Consider the following 16134-nt stretch of genomic DNA (forward strand, 5'->3'; position numbering starts at 1 on the left):
TGTGTTGTTATATGGTTTCCAATTTTTATTATCAGTCATAAAAAGTTTTAAAAAATTGAACTGAAAAAATTAAGTATGTTGAAGGCATTCATTTTGTTTATTTTAAGGAATGGTTTTAACTTTTCTAAATAGTTATATTTAGAACCTACTTTTTATTCAATGGTTGTTTTTGAAACCATCCAGCTTTCCTTTTAGCATTTATGGCTAGAAAGATCATGTAACCATCAAACCAAGAGAAGTAAAGGAGTATATAGAGGAAAAGATAAATTCTTCATGGAGAAATTGACGTATTACAAAGTCTTTAATGTTGTTTTATGAAATCTAATTACTCTATTTTCCTTGGTTTTTTCGTTACTGTCTATTTTTGTCATATCCTTGTGGTTATATCTCGGTGCTCCGTAATAGTATTTCCCTTACAATCTGTTTTCATCTGATCCTCCTGGTTATATGGGTGAATTCTGAAATAGAACTATAGGGTGTGTGTTTATTTTCATGAAAGTGAAACTGAATCTGTAAGAAGATGAATTGTGAAATAGAACTATAGGTTGTGTGTTGATTTTCATGAAAGTGAAACTGAATCTGTAAGAACTGAAAATGTAAGAACTCTGATAAATGAAAATAGAATTGTAAGAAGAATGTGTTGTAATTGATATAACTAACCTAGACATATTGGCAACTGTTTTGTGATGTTGCCTTCAAGTTTGCTAAATAGTTTGAAAGCATAAGATGTAACTTCAACAGTGGGTGGACCTCTTTAATAGTTTTTTGCACTTGAATTTAATTGGTGGACATGGATGGACATGGATTGCAATGGCTTCATTTTGAATGGGTGGTCTGGATTTAATTTGATGTGATCTAATGGTTGGGAATTGGTTATTTGTTGTCGATGTGCTTTGATCTGTTTTAATGAGAAATAGAGTGAGTTGGGTGTCATTTATTGCAGTTATTGGGTTTGGGTGTCATTTATCAAACAAAGTGGGTTTAAATGTTATTGGGTTGGGTGACATTTATTGAACATAGGGGGTTTAGTTGTTGAACAACACAACAGTTATGGCTGACATCCATTCCCTATTATTATGTGCAGGTATCGATATTTATTTGGGATACAAAGCTTCAGTTCTAATGAGTGGGGATTGAAGTGACTACTTCTGGAATAGACCATTTTGGAAACATTTATGCTTTTAGCTGTTTTCTAGTTGGGTCAATATGGTTTGCACTCTTAAGTATTAAGATACTATTTATGGACAGTTGTAGGTCCAATCAATGTATGGGGAAATTTTGGACATAAATTAATACTTATTTATACTTAATGTTATTTATCTTTGTTTAAATATTGGTTGCAAAAGTCTCAATTTATGATGGTTTGGTGAGACCAGTACTATATCAATCACCGGTCCCTTCACAACATTAGGAATCTCTCCCCTATTGGAATGGTGGAATAACTTTGCGAGATGCAAAAAAAAATCAAAAGTGGATGGTTGGCACATGACCGAGGATTGATGTGGCGAGCCGCTGTTATTGATGAGAAGGGCGGCACTGAGTTGGGTTCAACGCAACGCGGTGAATTAACTGACAGTTATTCTGAAATTCTGAAGTGACACCGGTTTGTGATACACTAACAAATATGCATTTAGAAGGAAATTTCACATATTACATGGCTGTTGTGGCAGAGCTCAATTTTTTTTATACAATACCGTTGGTGAACTTGGCGTCACCTGGAACCTTTTCGATAGGTATTCAATGGTCAATGTGCATTCGGGTTTCGTGTATGGTGAGACTCCCGCAGTTTCCTATGGGTCTCTGTGGGAGTATGATATTTGGTAGTTGAATGAAACTACAATATTTCAAAACGGTTTTGAACCGCCCGGGTAAGAAGTATTTGCAATTAGCAGAGCGGAGTTTCATGACGTTTAGAATTATTTTAGATAAATTTAGAATTCTTTCACTATATATCAGTATAGATTAATTTCAAGTACTGATTTAATATCAATAGAGAAAGATCAAATTTCTTCACGTTCAAACATTTTTAGAATGTAAAATATATTGTTTTATTTTTTATTGTTTAAATTATATCTCTGAATGGGTAGATTATATATAAGACCAAATAAAAATTTTAACCATAATATATATATATATATATATATATATATATATATATATATATATATATATATATGACAACATAAATTATTTAACATAGATCTTCCAATAGTTTATTTAAATATTTTTGAAAAATATAAGATTTAAAATCTGATTCACAAGTTTTTTTTTACTTCTAATTATTTAATAACATATTCATTTTTATTTTTAATTATAGTCAACATTATTTTTCTATCTAAAACATAATTTTTATTTTTTATTTTTATTTTAAAGGAGTATGGATTGACCGACAAATTTACACATCCCCTCATTTTGGGTTGTAGAATGAACCTCTCAACTCAATATAAAACACATTTGCCCAAAACATAATACCGTTGACACTTTATTCAAATTTATTTCCTCATAATTACGTTGATAGGCGTTTCCTTTGCTCGCTTTGGGTGGGAAAACATTGTTCACCTAGCGAATGTGAGAGCTTGAATTTCGCCCTTCCAACCAATTAAATTTTGCCATGTGTTTGTCTCTCCAACCAATGGAAATTTGACATTTGGACTATTCCCTTCAGCCCAAGTTCTCCCCATACTTTCGTGTGACAATTTTGTTCTCATGCCATCCTCCGCCATACCTGTAGTGTGACGGCCACATCATCCTCGACCATACCTCTGCAGAATTGAAGAGCATTCGGTCACGCCATCGCCAAAGGTAAGCATATGGTATCTCCAAAGGTAAGCATCGAAGAGAACTATCATGCTCTTTCACTGCGTAAAGGGTTATTTCATGTGCCTCTTTCCTACGTCCTATTGTCCACTAGAGGCACCGTTTTTGGTGCTACAGAGGAATGTCTTCTCATAGGGAGAAAGACAAAGCTGCCAAGGAGAGTCAGAACCATCAGAATCAACCTAGATCTGATAAAAACCCTAGACTATTAAAACGTGCAAAGAATTCCTTATTTTTTTCTATTTCTTCGGACGTTTTGAGGATACACGGAGCCATTTGCAAAATCAAAGATCTGTTTTGAGGATACACGAAGCCAATACATGGAGCCATTTGCAAAATCAGAGATCTGCATCGCCCATTATTCGTTTGAGAGAAGATGAAGGTCAGTTAATTAATGGTTTTCATGTTTCTGTTTAGGTTTTATTAGTAAACTAAATTACGTTACCCCAACTCATCTAAAAACCTTGAAAAAAACAAGAAACAAATTTTTGCTTGTTGCTAGGCAGTGTTTCTGGGTAAAGTGTAGATTCTGATGTGCATGTTATTTCCCATGGAAATCTCTGTAGAGGGTTTGCATATTAACAATGGTTGTTAGCGTTTGGATGGTTAATGAAGCCCATGAGGGCTTTTCTTTCAGCACTCAACCTATATCCAAATTTTCAATTCAGTCAGTCATCACTCCTCCCAGGCTTATTTATGGTACATCGGTGTTAGGGACAGGTCTTTGGACCTTTTTGGCCATACAAATTGTATATTTTAAATACTCTTTAAAACTATTAAGTTGTTTGGTGTGATTTTAAAATCCAGAATAGCATTTTGGGCCTTGGCATAGTTATGAGTCTCCTGTTGAGGATATATGTGAAAATATACAGCTTTGTTATGAGTTTAGATTTAGTGAGGCATGAATACTCTCTTTGGAGTGTTTTTTGATAGAACATAATGAATATTGTTTGTAATCCCTGGATCTATGATAAAGCATATAGGAAGCATTGGCTTTATGCCTTAGGGTTGTTTTGTTTTCATCTTTTGAAATGTTGAAACTTGCATCTGCAAAATGTACACTTCACTTCTATATCTAATAAAAGGTTACCAGTTTTTCCCATGGAATAAAAAAGTATATATGTCACCTGTCTCTGACAAGCAGACTGTAAAGTATTGAATGCATCATCAAAGGCAGCAACATGGATCCATATCCATAAATATCGTGTCAGGTTGTTCTCATCCTTTCCATCATTGTTAATAGCACATCCATCCTTCAACTCTGTGTTGGTTGTCTCTTTATGCATATTACTAGCAAATGGACACCACAAGTAAGTCACAGGTGAAATAGAGTCGTGAGGGGATTCCCCAACTTTATTCAACTGCAAATGTTGATTTTTAGACATTGCTCAAATATATAATTTGTTACAATCATATACTAGGTTTTCTGAGAAAAAGAACACAACATCCAAAAGGCCAGATATTGGTGTGGTTTGCATAGAAAAGTAAGAGGTTTGGAAAAAAAGTTTCATTGCAACAACATAGTAAAGGTTCTCAAGTTGTGGGGGTCATTGGGTCAAGTGGAGAAGGTAAGACAACTCTAGTAAAATAATTCTTCGAAAGGAAGAGTTCATATTATGGAAAATCCTGCATTTTATATGATGTAGGTAAGCACCCTTTATTCTCCTTGTTGAGCAAACTTCTTAAAGGCTTGAATCAATTTATCAAGTGATATCATCCTTTGCTTGCGATATATTGGGTTTTTTATAGCTTTATATCGATCTAATATAGTATATTTTACTATGGTTGCAGCTCACTAAAGAATTGCCAATACCAAGCAGTGATGAAGAACCAGATGAAGTGTCTGTTGTTGATTCTGAGGATGAACTCAATGACTCAAGAATTAAGCAAGAAGATGTAAGTACTTGTTTTTCAAACTTTCTGTAGGAAATGTTATGCATATATGTTGTCAAGTTGTCTATATAAAACTCAAAGTTGGGCCTGGCATAGTTATTCAATTTTATTCCAAATTCATTCTCTATCATTGGTAGTTTCCTTGTATTTATCACACAAAAATTACGTGTATGTTGTTGGTGGGTTCTATGCTTGAATTCACTCTTAAATCTAATTTTGTTGTCTCAGCTAGAAGGCTCTGTTGATGAGGAATCTGCAAGGTCTGATGAAGGATATGAAGATTTGGCTCCTTTTGATGAACAAGATGGTGACTATTGGTCAGAGAATTTAGATGGTCAACAAGCTGTAGGTAGTTTAGATGAAAATGGGGTTGACGACAAAAATTCAGTAGTTTTGCCTCTTGACAAAGGGAAGCAACACAATTTAAATCATGATACTTGTTCCTTTAATATGAATGGTACATGTTTAAAATCACATACGTTTGGTAAACATATTCTTAATGAGACGTCATTACAATCTGAATGCTTCTCGAGGAGAAGTCTCTCTAACATCTACCAGAAAATCAAGATCACATACTTCACAATGTCGCAGTGTCAACATTCGATCCCAAAGTGCCCCTGCTTTTGAAAATATACCTAATCAGTAATCAAAAATGATTTTATAGTAGGTTTCTAGTTGTATGTCTTGAAAATAGATAATCAGGTATGCTCAAGCAAAGTAGTTATATCTGTTGCAATCCATTTGTAAACCAAGTGTAAATGCTCAGGAGTATCTCAAATAACAGTAGTGGTTGTCTCTGATTTCCAAGGGGAAACAATCAAATGAATGATTCTATTGAGTTGAACAGTTTTGAGAAGCGTATTTACAACATTTTAACAAAGGTATGCAATATCATTCATCAAATATGTCTATGGGTGAAAGATTAGCCTACATTACATGTCTATAGGTTGTCTCTTTATGCACATTACTAGAATATGAACACCACAAGTAAGTCATAGGTGAAATAGAGTCATGAGGAGATTCCCAAACTTTGTTCAATTGCAAATGTTTATTTTTAGACATTGGTCAAATATATAATTTGTTACAATCATATACTAGGTTTTCTGAGAAAAAGAACACAACAAAGTCACAATAGGGAACCTATTTCCACAAACTGCCTTACCATAGCAGTCCCATAGCACACTGTATAATTCAGCGTTTTTCATTTCTGACATGGCTGCCACTGATGGTGGTGCAGGCTCTAGTACCATTCCTAGAACATTCAAAAGGGAACCCTGCCAAATATAGATAAGAGAACAAAAGTGCAATCAAAATAAAGTAATAAAAACAACAAAAAGGTAGCAAGTGCTTGAACTACATGCAAAAGAATGCTTCCTAATACTACAAAGTAAATCTATCAAGTTCAACATCCTATCCCTGCAGAACAACATTAGGAAGCAATGAATTAAAGAGTCAGCGACTGCACTTGCCTCAGGGCCCTCCAACTGAACAGTGCTAAAGTAGCTTGCATCATGCAACAGTGCCCTCAACTTGGACCATTTCAACACAACCCTTGATCCTCTGCCTCTGCATTTTAAAGAATTTTTAATCAAGGGGATGCATACTGAGATCCCCCTAGCCTAAGACGTTACTACAGTCCAATTTCCTGCTGCAGGAAAAGTGAAGGCTTATCTTTTATCTCTGAAATTTTCATAGGCAATTTTCTAAAATACTTTGGCATTAAATTTCATTCATTGTCACCACTCTGAATATACTGAACTACTTTTTTCACCTGAGCATTTGCATGTTGTGTACTGGTACAATATTTCAAAGTTTAAAAGTTTACAAAGATGATCTACACTTCAAGAAAGAAACAAATGCTTCGAGCATTTTAACGATACATTCTCAGAAGATGTGATCACTGATTTTACTTTGAAGGTTATTCTGTTCAAATGGGAACATGTGTCAAGCACTTAACACATCTGCAAAACTTGAAACCTGTGTCCAACAGGACAACACTATCCAGCAGGAGGGAGTATGTCCGCTTTAAGTTCACTTCATTTACTTAGTTTAATTTTGGTGCATTGTTAACCTAAAATGCAACATTTTGAAGCCATACTTTGCAAATAAAATGATCAAAGTTGTATTTTGTATGTAAAGTTGTTTCTTGATGTTATGACGCACTGCGAGTGTCATATATGCAGGCAATAAGAAAACAGAGAGATATAGTTTGAGAAAATAGGCAGACACAAGAAATCCAAATTCTAAACTTGCACAAAATTTTGCAGACCAAATTTTCGGCAAGCTTTTTAATGATGGTGAATTCCCACAATTGGCAATTTCTCGGAAACATAAACTTCTATTAAAGACAAGTCGAGCATTCTGTCAAACTCATTATTCTTCAAACACATGAAAGTATGAGATGGTTCATTGATGCTTACCTACCAAAAAAACCCCAACGGAAGATAGTAGCCCCATTTCTTAATCATTTTGAATCTCTTGGCATGCCAAACATGCATTACAAGCCTTGCAGTGTCATCTCTAGAGTATCCAAAACCACCAACACTCCCACCTTTGAGCTCAATTCTTCCGGCTCAAGGTTCACATATGTATGTACCAGGTATCTATAGCCAATATACACAATACATTGTCTAGATTTAATATGTCATTATACACATGCCATTATACACACTATACAATATAGATCACTATTAGCAAGTTGTAAAAGGTATCTTGAGTTTCACTCATTTAATTTCAATACACCTTTACATACTACACACTGTAAATCACTCACAGGTTGTAGAATATTTCTTGCTGCACTTTTGGTCCAACTATAAATATTGTCTTAGATTATTGTGATTATTACATCTTTTATGACTATTTTATTTGTTTACTCTATAGTTATTTTATTTGTTCATTGAACCGTGACATTTTGATTTTATTTGAAAGCCCTCAAAATAGTATGTATTCACTATGTTGTTACCAAGACATATGTTGAAATTGCATCTTATTGTGACTCCATTTCCAAGCATCTCTGTAGAATTGACAATGAGTGTATTATGTTATATAATAGCTAGATATTTTCAAATAGTGGTTCATAGTTACAAAACACTCCTGAGTTTTCAAACAAAAAAAATGTATTCCATTTGGCCCCAGACTAATATATGCCATAGGATTTCTCCCAGTGGAAACATATGATTATGAAGGAGACAAGCCCAAAAAAAAATTTCCTAAAAAGTTGAGATCTTTTCAATTCTTCTATAACTGAAATCTCTGACCTCAATACTGCCTTTTATTTTCAATTATCTGAATTACTTTGCATTTTCCCTTATATATGCCACCTTATTTTTTGCATGTTTTTTGTATATATATAAATGTTGTGTTTTTGCTATACTTTGAGGTCCATGTTTAAAAGAAAATTATTTAACATGTTTTAGGACTATGCAATGGATCTTTGGCAAACCAATGTTTTCAAATTAGAAGTTGTTATTCTTTAGTGATTCGTCTTGTGGGGAAGAGTTTGGACTAATTCAGTAGTTTGAACCAATTTTGTAGTAACAGTTTCTCTTCAAGTGGAAAGAGATGTTTTAAATAGATATTTCAAAATATATTCGCAATACCGTGCACCTTGAATTCACTATCAATGGTGTTTGTGATGTAAATTGCAAAGGATTGTGTCTCAGTTGTGGTACTAACCTCAATAGGAACAGTTGCACCTATGGAACCCAAAACGAATATGTTGCTTATGGGCCATTAGGGGCGTTGAAGAAACAAATGCAAAAGCAGTAAAATGTTATTCACATGGTTAACATAACAGGTATTTACTTCCATGTTACTGTGATTTTTTTAGGGAAATAGGTTTTTAGATAAAGCAAAGGGAGATGGTGAAATTGGTGAGGATGAAGAAGAGACTGAGATTGACTTGGATGACAAAATGCATTTCCCTGGAGAAGAGAAAGAAATATTCGGGATACCGTGCACCTTGAATACACTATCAACGGTGTTTGTGATGTAAATTGCAAAGGAATGTGTCCGAGTTGTGGTACTAGCCTTAATAGGAACAATTGCACCTGTGGAACCCAAAAGGGCCATTAGGGGTGTTGAAGAAACAAATGCAAAAGCAATAAAATGTTATTAGCATAACAAGTATTTACTTCCAATGATTTTTTTAGGGAAATATGTTTTTCTTTTTGAAAATGATGCTTCTATGAATCAGAGAAAGCCATCTTTATGCAAAGATATCATCAGCTTCCCAAATCCCTAGGGATTTAAGGGGAGATGCAAAGTCTTCAAAAAAGATGAAAGGACAGCCCAACCTCAAAATCTTAATTCACCAATTAGCATAATCCACAAAAATGGATTTGCTAAAAAAGGAAGTTAATTACATGCTTCACTCTTTCATATGGAATATTACAGGCAATGATGTGAGATATTATCCTGCAAGGGAAAGGATATGATTTGTATTTCTTTTCTATAATGAAAATCCATCATAAATTTATTTTATTTATTTTTTATTAATCTAACATTACATTTTATTAACATTACATTCTATTTCAATCTAGTTGTTTATTCTTATAAACCACCCAGATTATAGACGGTTCTTTGCACATCCTGGTGCAAATGCTAGTTATGATAGTTGTGAGGAGATGGTGCAAATGCTAGTTATCATAGTTGTGAGGAGATATAGTCTAACACAACACTAAAATATTGATTTAAAGTTGAATGCCAACAGGGAGTTCATTTTTCCAAGGGCCGAAGTACTAAATTTATTTTATATTATCTAACCACTTATATATCTTCGCAAAATTCGATTCGTAAATATTTTGTCAAAAATGATATCAACCATGTCGAAGGCTTGTTTCGAATTTTCGTTTCTTTAACTTGAAGTTCTAAGTTTGTGTTATTCAATGATTTCTATATTTCCTAAAAAGTGAAATTTGTAAACTTATTTTTTTACAGAATGTTATAAATTTAATGTTTGGCTGTTTAGGGTTGATTTGGTTATTTGTAAATTTTTTATTATTTTACAATTTTTTTTTAATTAATAAAAATCATTTATTTTTTTTTTATATCAACATGGCTTAGAATTACCATAATGAATTTTTTTTAATATGAACATGGCTTAGAATTACAATAATAAAATTATCTTTTTAGAGGAATTTGTATTTTTCATAAAATTAATAATTAACCTTACACATTATAATATATTAAAAATAATTTTATTTATTATTTTATAAAATAATAACTTAAAAATAATTTGTAAAATCAGACTGTTTAGCGTTAACTCTTTACAATAGCGTGATTCTGAAATCTCTCAACTCGACCTATAGATTTATTCTATAAAGTTAGAATATAGGACTCGCCTATTGCCTCACACACGAAATGGCCAATTATCATTGTCCGAGACTTCTACGGATTTTATTCCACGAACCCGTTCCGGAAAACATCAAAGTTAGGTTTGCTCAGGATTTAAAATGTCCTTGAATTAGCTTAACATAAAAGTAAACTTGAAGAAACTAAAGTCTCATACCTTTCAAGGTCGTTTGTTCAATAACTAGAATATAATAGAAGAAGGATACCGAGGTGGGAGATTTGTTTGGACGAGAAGAAGATACCGATGTGGGAGATTTGTTTGGACTATTAAAAATAGTTGTATCTCAGGGAAAAAAAAAAAAAAATTGTTTACAATATTTATGTTTGAATCATGTTTTTGATGGTGTAAATGAAAATACTATTGAAAACTTTTTCAACAGTCGAAATCATGAAATGTAATTGCTTTAGCCTAGATTTACAAAAATACTTTTCCAATTCTATTAAAATCTTGTCAAAATTTCTATGATTTTCTTGTCTACATGTGATTTACGCTGAAGTTATTCTTTCAAAGAAAAATATGTTTAGAATACAACGAATATAATATCATATTTTTATTTGAAATTTTGTCGGTTTGAGTTCAGAGATGCTAGACGTGCAGCTAAACAGGGAAATACCAAGGCACGTCAAAAACAATATGCGAGGGAACTAATAGAGCTAGAATGTCACGATGGGTATTTGGAGGGAGGTTTATTGCCCGAGGAATAAGGACGAGAGATTTGCAACAGGTATTGAGCCATTTCCTGAAAAACAACAAACACATGGCAGAAAGAAAAGCGCGTGTTTCTAGACACATATCATGCACAGATACTGTCTGAGCATTTTCTGAAAAATCACAACAAACTACCAGAAAGAAAGCCCGTTTTTATAGACGCACATTATACTTTGGGTATAAATACAAAAACATGGCATCACGCCCTATTGAGCATTGTTTGCTTACGAAGTGCGGTTCACTTGCTTTTGCAATGTATAGGTGGCACCATTGAGGTTTGGAATTTGGACACATGTTTTCCTCTGTGCCTATCATCCCATCACAACAACATTGGCATATGGAAACAGGTTCTACGGATTTGAAGATTGATTTCTCCCGCTCCAGTTTCGGTTGAAGTTGATCCTGGGCCGCTACTTCACCAACATCATCATAGATATAAGGTATTTTTTTCTTTTTCTTTTTATTTGGAGTAAAGAGGATAGAAGTGAAATATGTATTGTTATAGACTATAGAATAGGAAAAAGTTTATGCACATGCACTCAACAATATATTGACAAAAAAGTTTGTTTTAAGCAAAAATGTTAAATTTCATAGAAAATAAAATTTCGTCATCAAATCGATAAAGCTTTAAATCAGTTTGTTCATCCATCACAACTGTAAGATTGAAGGTTCAAGAAGAGTCACACCACTCTGAAAAGGGTACATCTCCCAGCAGTGAATCTAAGAGTGATTCATCATCTTCATGAGACAATAAAAAACCTAGAAGCATCAAAGAAATATATGAGCAGGAGCATGACTTTCATCAAAAAAATCTATTTGTTTTTCTTTCTTGTTGACCAACCCATTTTGAAGAGGCAATAAAAGAGAAACATTGGGTTGATGCAATGAATCAGGAAATTGCAGCCATAAAGAAGAATGAGACTTTGGAACTAGTTGATCTCCTAAGAGACAAAACCAGCATTGGTGTTAAGCCCGTAGGAAATACCAAACTTAATGAAAAAGAGAAATTGAGAAACATGAGGTCATGCTAGTTGCGAAAGGATTCTCGCAATAGTTTTGTGTGGACTATGGTGAAGCATTTTCTCCAGTAGCAAGGTTAGACACAACCATAACTATTGAGGCCACAACAACTCAACACAGATAGAAAGTTTTTCACCTTGTTGTAATTTTTTTTGTCTTAAATGGTATATTGCAAGAAGAGAACCTCCTAGTTTTGAAGTTGTAGGATAGGTGCATAAGGTGTACAGGTTGAAGAAAGCCTTATACAACTTGAAACAAGCTCCCCAAACTTGGTACAGCCAAATTGATACTTACTTCATCAAAAGTGGATTTTGCAAAAGCAACCTGAGCCAACTCTATATACCAAAACTCATGAAGGTAAAATTCTCATTGTTTTTCTTTATGTTGATGATTTTCTTTATATAGGTAGTATGATTTTAGAATAATTCAAATCTCCCATTGATATCAACTCGTGAAGTACTTCTTAGGTATTGAAGTTCAACAATTTGCTCATGGCATTATTATTTGTTAACAAAAATATGCCACTAACATCCTCCAAAATTTTAGAATGATCAACTGCAAATTAGTTGATACTTCAATTGCTCTAGGCACTAAATCTGATCAAACAAGATGTAACGCCACTAGTTGATTTCACATTGTATAAAAGTCTAGTTGGTAGTCTTTTGTATTTTACTGCAACTAGACCTGGCATCATGTTTGCAGCTAGTTTTGTTTACACATTGATACTCCAATTGCTCCAAGCACTAAATCTGATCAAACAAGATGTAACGCCACTAGTTGATTCCACATTGTATAAAAGTCTAGTTGGTAGTCTCTTGTATTTTACTGCAACTAGAATTGGCATCATGTTTGCAGCTAGTTTTGTTTACATGTTAATGCAATCATCTAAGGTTTCCCATTGGAAGGTTGAAAAAAGGATCTTGAGATTTGTTGTGGGAATAGTAGACTATGGCTTGTTCTACTGATATTTTGAAGATTACTCACTTTTAGGCTCTACAGATAGCGACTATGTAGGAAGTTTAAATGATCACAAAGGCATCTCAAGGTATGTTTTTCATGTGGACACCTATATGATATCATGGGCATCCAAAAAACAACCCATTGTTTCAATATCTTCTACAAAGGCAGAGTATGTAGCTGCAACGTTAACAACTTGTCAATCAATGTGGCTGTGAAGAATATTGGATGATCTTTCAAATGTTCAAAAGGGGCTAAGTCCTATTTTTTGTGATAACATCTATGTCAATTCTTTGTCCAAAAATCATTTATTTCACAAAAAAGAAGCATATTGAGACACGTTTCCTTTTCATTCATGAGCTTTTCAGTGATGGAGATATCTTACTTCATATTTGTGGATTGTGAGATCAACTTGCAAATATTTTTACAAAACCCTTGGACAAAACTATATTTGAATTTAAAAGAGAGCACTTGTCAATAGTTGTAATAGTTTAGATTAGGAGGGTGTGTTGAGAGAATTAAATAGTTTAGATTAGGAGGGGGCATTGAGAGAATTAATCTCATTGTCTATTAGGTGTCTACTAGGTGTCATAAGTATGTTTTTATTCACTTGAGTTTAGTTGGAATTTGAAACTTTCTCCAACCATTTATTGTTGTTTGTTTCCTTGTCTCCTATGTACCTTTTTTAAATGATTTTAAATAATAATAAAAATTTGTTAATTACATTTTTAATTTTGAGGTCATTCTCTATGTATTTCTGCCTCTACGTTCTTTGTCCATTACATGCCTTTAAATGTGAATTCAAACTGACACCATGTCAAATTAAAATATAATATTATATTTTATTAACAAATTTCACAACCTTGAATGGTATAATTGTCTGATTTCTTTTATTTTAAATAGTTCATCAACATTGTATTATATTTTTTTAACTAATTTCACAACCTTGAATGGTATAACAATCTCATTTCTTTTATTAGTCCCTCCCATATGGCAATGGCCAGGGACTATAGTAATCGAAAAATGTGGGTCAACATTAGTTTGAGCTGATTACCATTCGGAATAAGTTGGTCACTCATTATTCATTGCTAAAGTTTTAGGCTCATATCGCTTTCACAGTCTTATCTGGCCTCTTCCCGAGGCGGGGAGGAGGAAACCATAGGTTATATTCATCTTTTTAGACTTGTGTCCTTCATATTTTAGGAGACATATTTTAAATCTTAACATTAGTTTAAAGTTATTAAATGCTACGAAAATTTTATTCCTAAACCTTCATCCTGGTTTCCACTGCTGCCACCTATTTCCATTGCCACCACCTTGTAACTTCCACCTACACCTTTCATGACAATGACACAAACACTACAACTACACGTTGCATGTTGGTGCCACAAATACTGCAATGGAAATAGGAAGTATGGCCTATAAAAAGTACTACCTCTACTTTTGTCCACTGTGTTGTGTGCTCCATTGTACGAAGAAAAATTGCAACTCAAATTGTTGGTTCTACCATTTATGTTGATGGAATTACTAGTTCTACCATGTTCGTTGATGGTTCCTACTATATGTTGATGGAATTACTGGTTCTTCCATGTCCGTTGATGGTTCCTACTACTTTAGCGCATGTTGATGTTGTCGACTCTACAACTGAGTTACATATTAACTGCTTCGTATGAACTCCACATAGGTCATTCACTTATGAACTCGGATCATGCACTTATGAACGCAGTGTTCTTTTCTTGTAACCCGCTTCGGTTGTAACTGGCTTAGGCTTTGGCTTTGTTCCTTTCCTGTAACCTGCTTTACTTAACTAGGCTTCAACGTTCTTGGCTTTCCTGTAACTTGCACTTGTCTTCCACAACTCAACCTTCAACCTTCTTCTGCACTTGTTTGCACTTGTCTTCCAAGATCAAAGTGTATTGAGCTTGGTGTCTCTGTTCAACGCCCCTCCACAATGCGGCATGCATCTTATCGATGAAGCAATAATCTTATTGGTGAATTTATTGTTGGTTGATTGGACACAGAGGAAGGCACCTGCTAATAGCTAAAATAGTAAAAAATACCAGTTGGAAGAGTAAGAATTTATCTAGTAAGTTATCTTTACAAGAAAAATTATATAAATTATCTATTTCAATTCTGCTTCTGGTTATGTTTCTTCATGTTTTCATAACATAGTGTTTTCATAACATTCAATATTCAAAAATAACAGTTATATTTCCTACCCCTTTGTATTCACTGATACTACATTTTTCTACACCTCTGTATTCACAACTACTTCTTCGTCAAGTATTGAAAAGCATGGAGTTACCTAAAAATGGAAAGGGATTGCATGTAGGGCAGGGAGAGTTACAGCTGTAAAATTTCCAGAAGATGCCAAAATCAGAAGCGTCCATTCACCGCGTGGCCACTCCAACCGTTGCATCTACCGCGTGGCAGCTCCAATCGGCTTAAATGACCTCGTCTTTCCACCGCTTAATAACATAGAACATAGAACATGTTTCCATAATAACATAGAATTATTTCCTAGCATTTAATAACATGAAATTAATGTTAACATTAGTTCAGATTCTCAAAAATATGAATGGCATAGGTCAAAAAGATGACAACGGTGTTTTGAAGCTGCTTTTTTCATTTGAAATAAAACCTCTGGCTCTGTTTCTCACACAAAAGGCTGCAAGGGCTAATCTCAACTAACTATTACAAATTTCCAGGGATAAAATAAAAATAGTTTTAATTTTGTTGCATAATATTTGGAATTCTGGTAATGAGCAATGGCCTTCAAATATGGAAGATGTGGCCAAAATAAGCTTTGCTACCTTTCAATCATGTTCTAGTAAATCTTTGACCAACCGTCTAAGAATGTGGGATATGCTCTGTCATTATTATCACCATATGGCACTATCTGAGCTTGGAAATCTGATTGCCACATATTCTAGAAATGATCTTCGACCTAATGATTTCAAAACCTGGAAATGCTCAATAACTTTAAGAATAAATTGGGTATGGTTTGAGGGATAAACCATGGCCAAGCCGTACCAAGAGCGTGAGTTGAAAGAAATAACAGTTCGTACCTGGAGCTGAGCCGAAGATGAGCTTAGCTATGCTCAGATAAGTTATATTTTAGATCTTCCCAAACTCTAACTCAGAAACTGTTGCTACCCTTCTAAATGGAATTGGTAGGAATGCTCGCTGAAATGGAATCGGAATTGTTATTCGCTCTAAATGGAATTGGTAGGAATGCTCGCTGAAATGGAATCGAAACTGTTATTCACTCTTTATCTGGGACTCTAACTCATCCACCCATCCATATAGGGATTATAGCCATCCTACTGCGCTGCCTTAGCTCTCCCTAATGATTAGCCAGCATAAAGGCATAATGAATTAGTTTC

The sequence above is a fragment of the Pinus tabuliformis genome, chromosome 4_2, assembly GCF_031772625.1.
Source record: "Pinus tabuliformis cultivar Carrire ecotype Pingquan chromosome 4_2, CPIR1, whole genome shotgun sequence".
In the NCBI taxonomy this organism is placed as follows: domain Eukaryota; kingdom Viridiplantae; phylum Streptophyta; class Pinopsida; order Pinales; family Pinaceae; genus Pinus; species Pinus tabuliformis.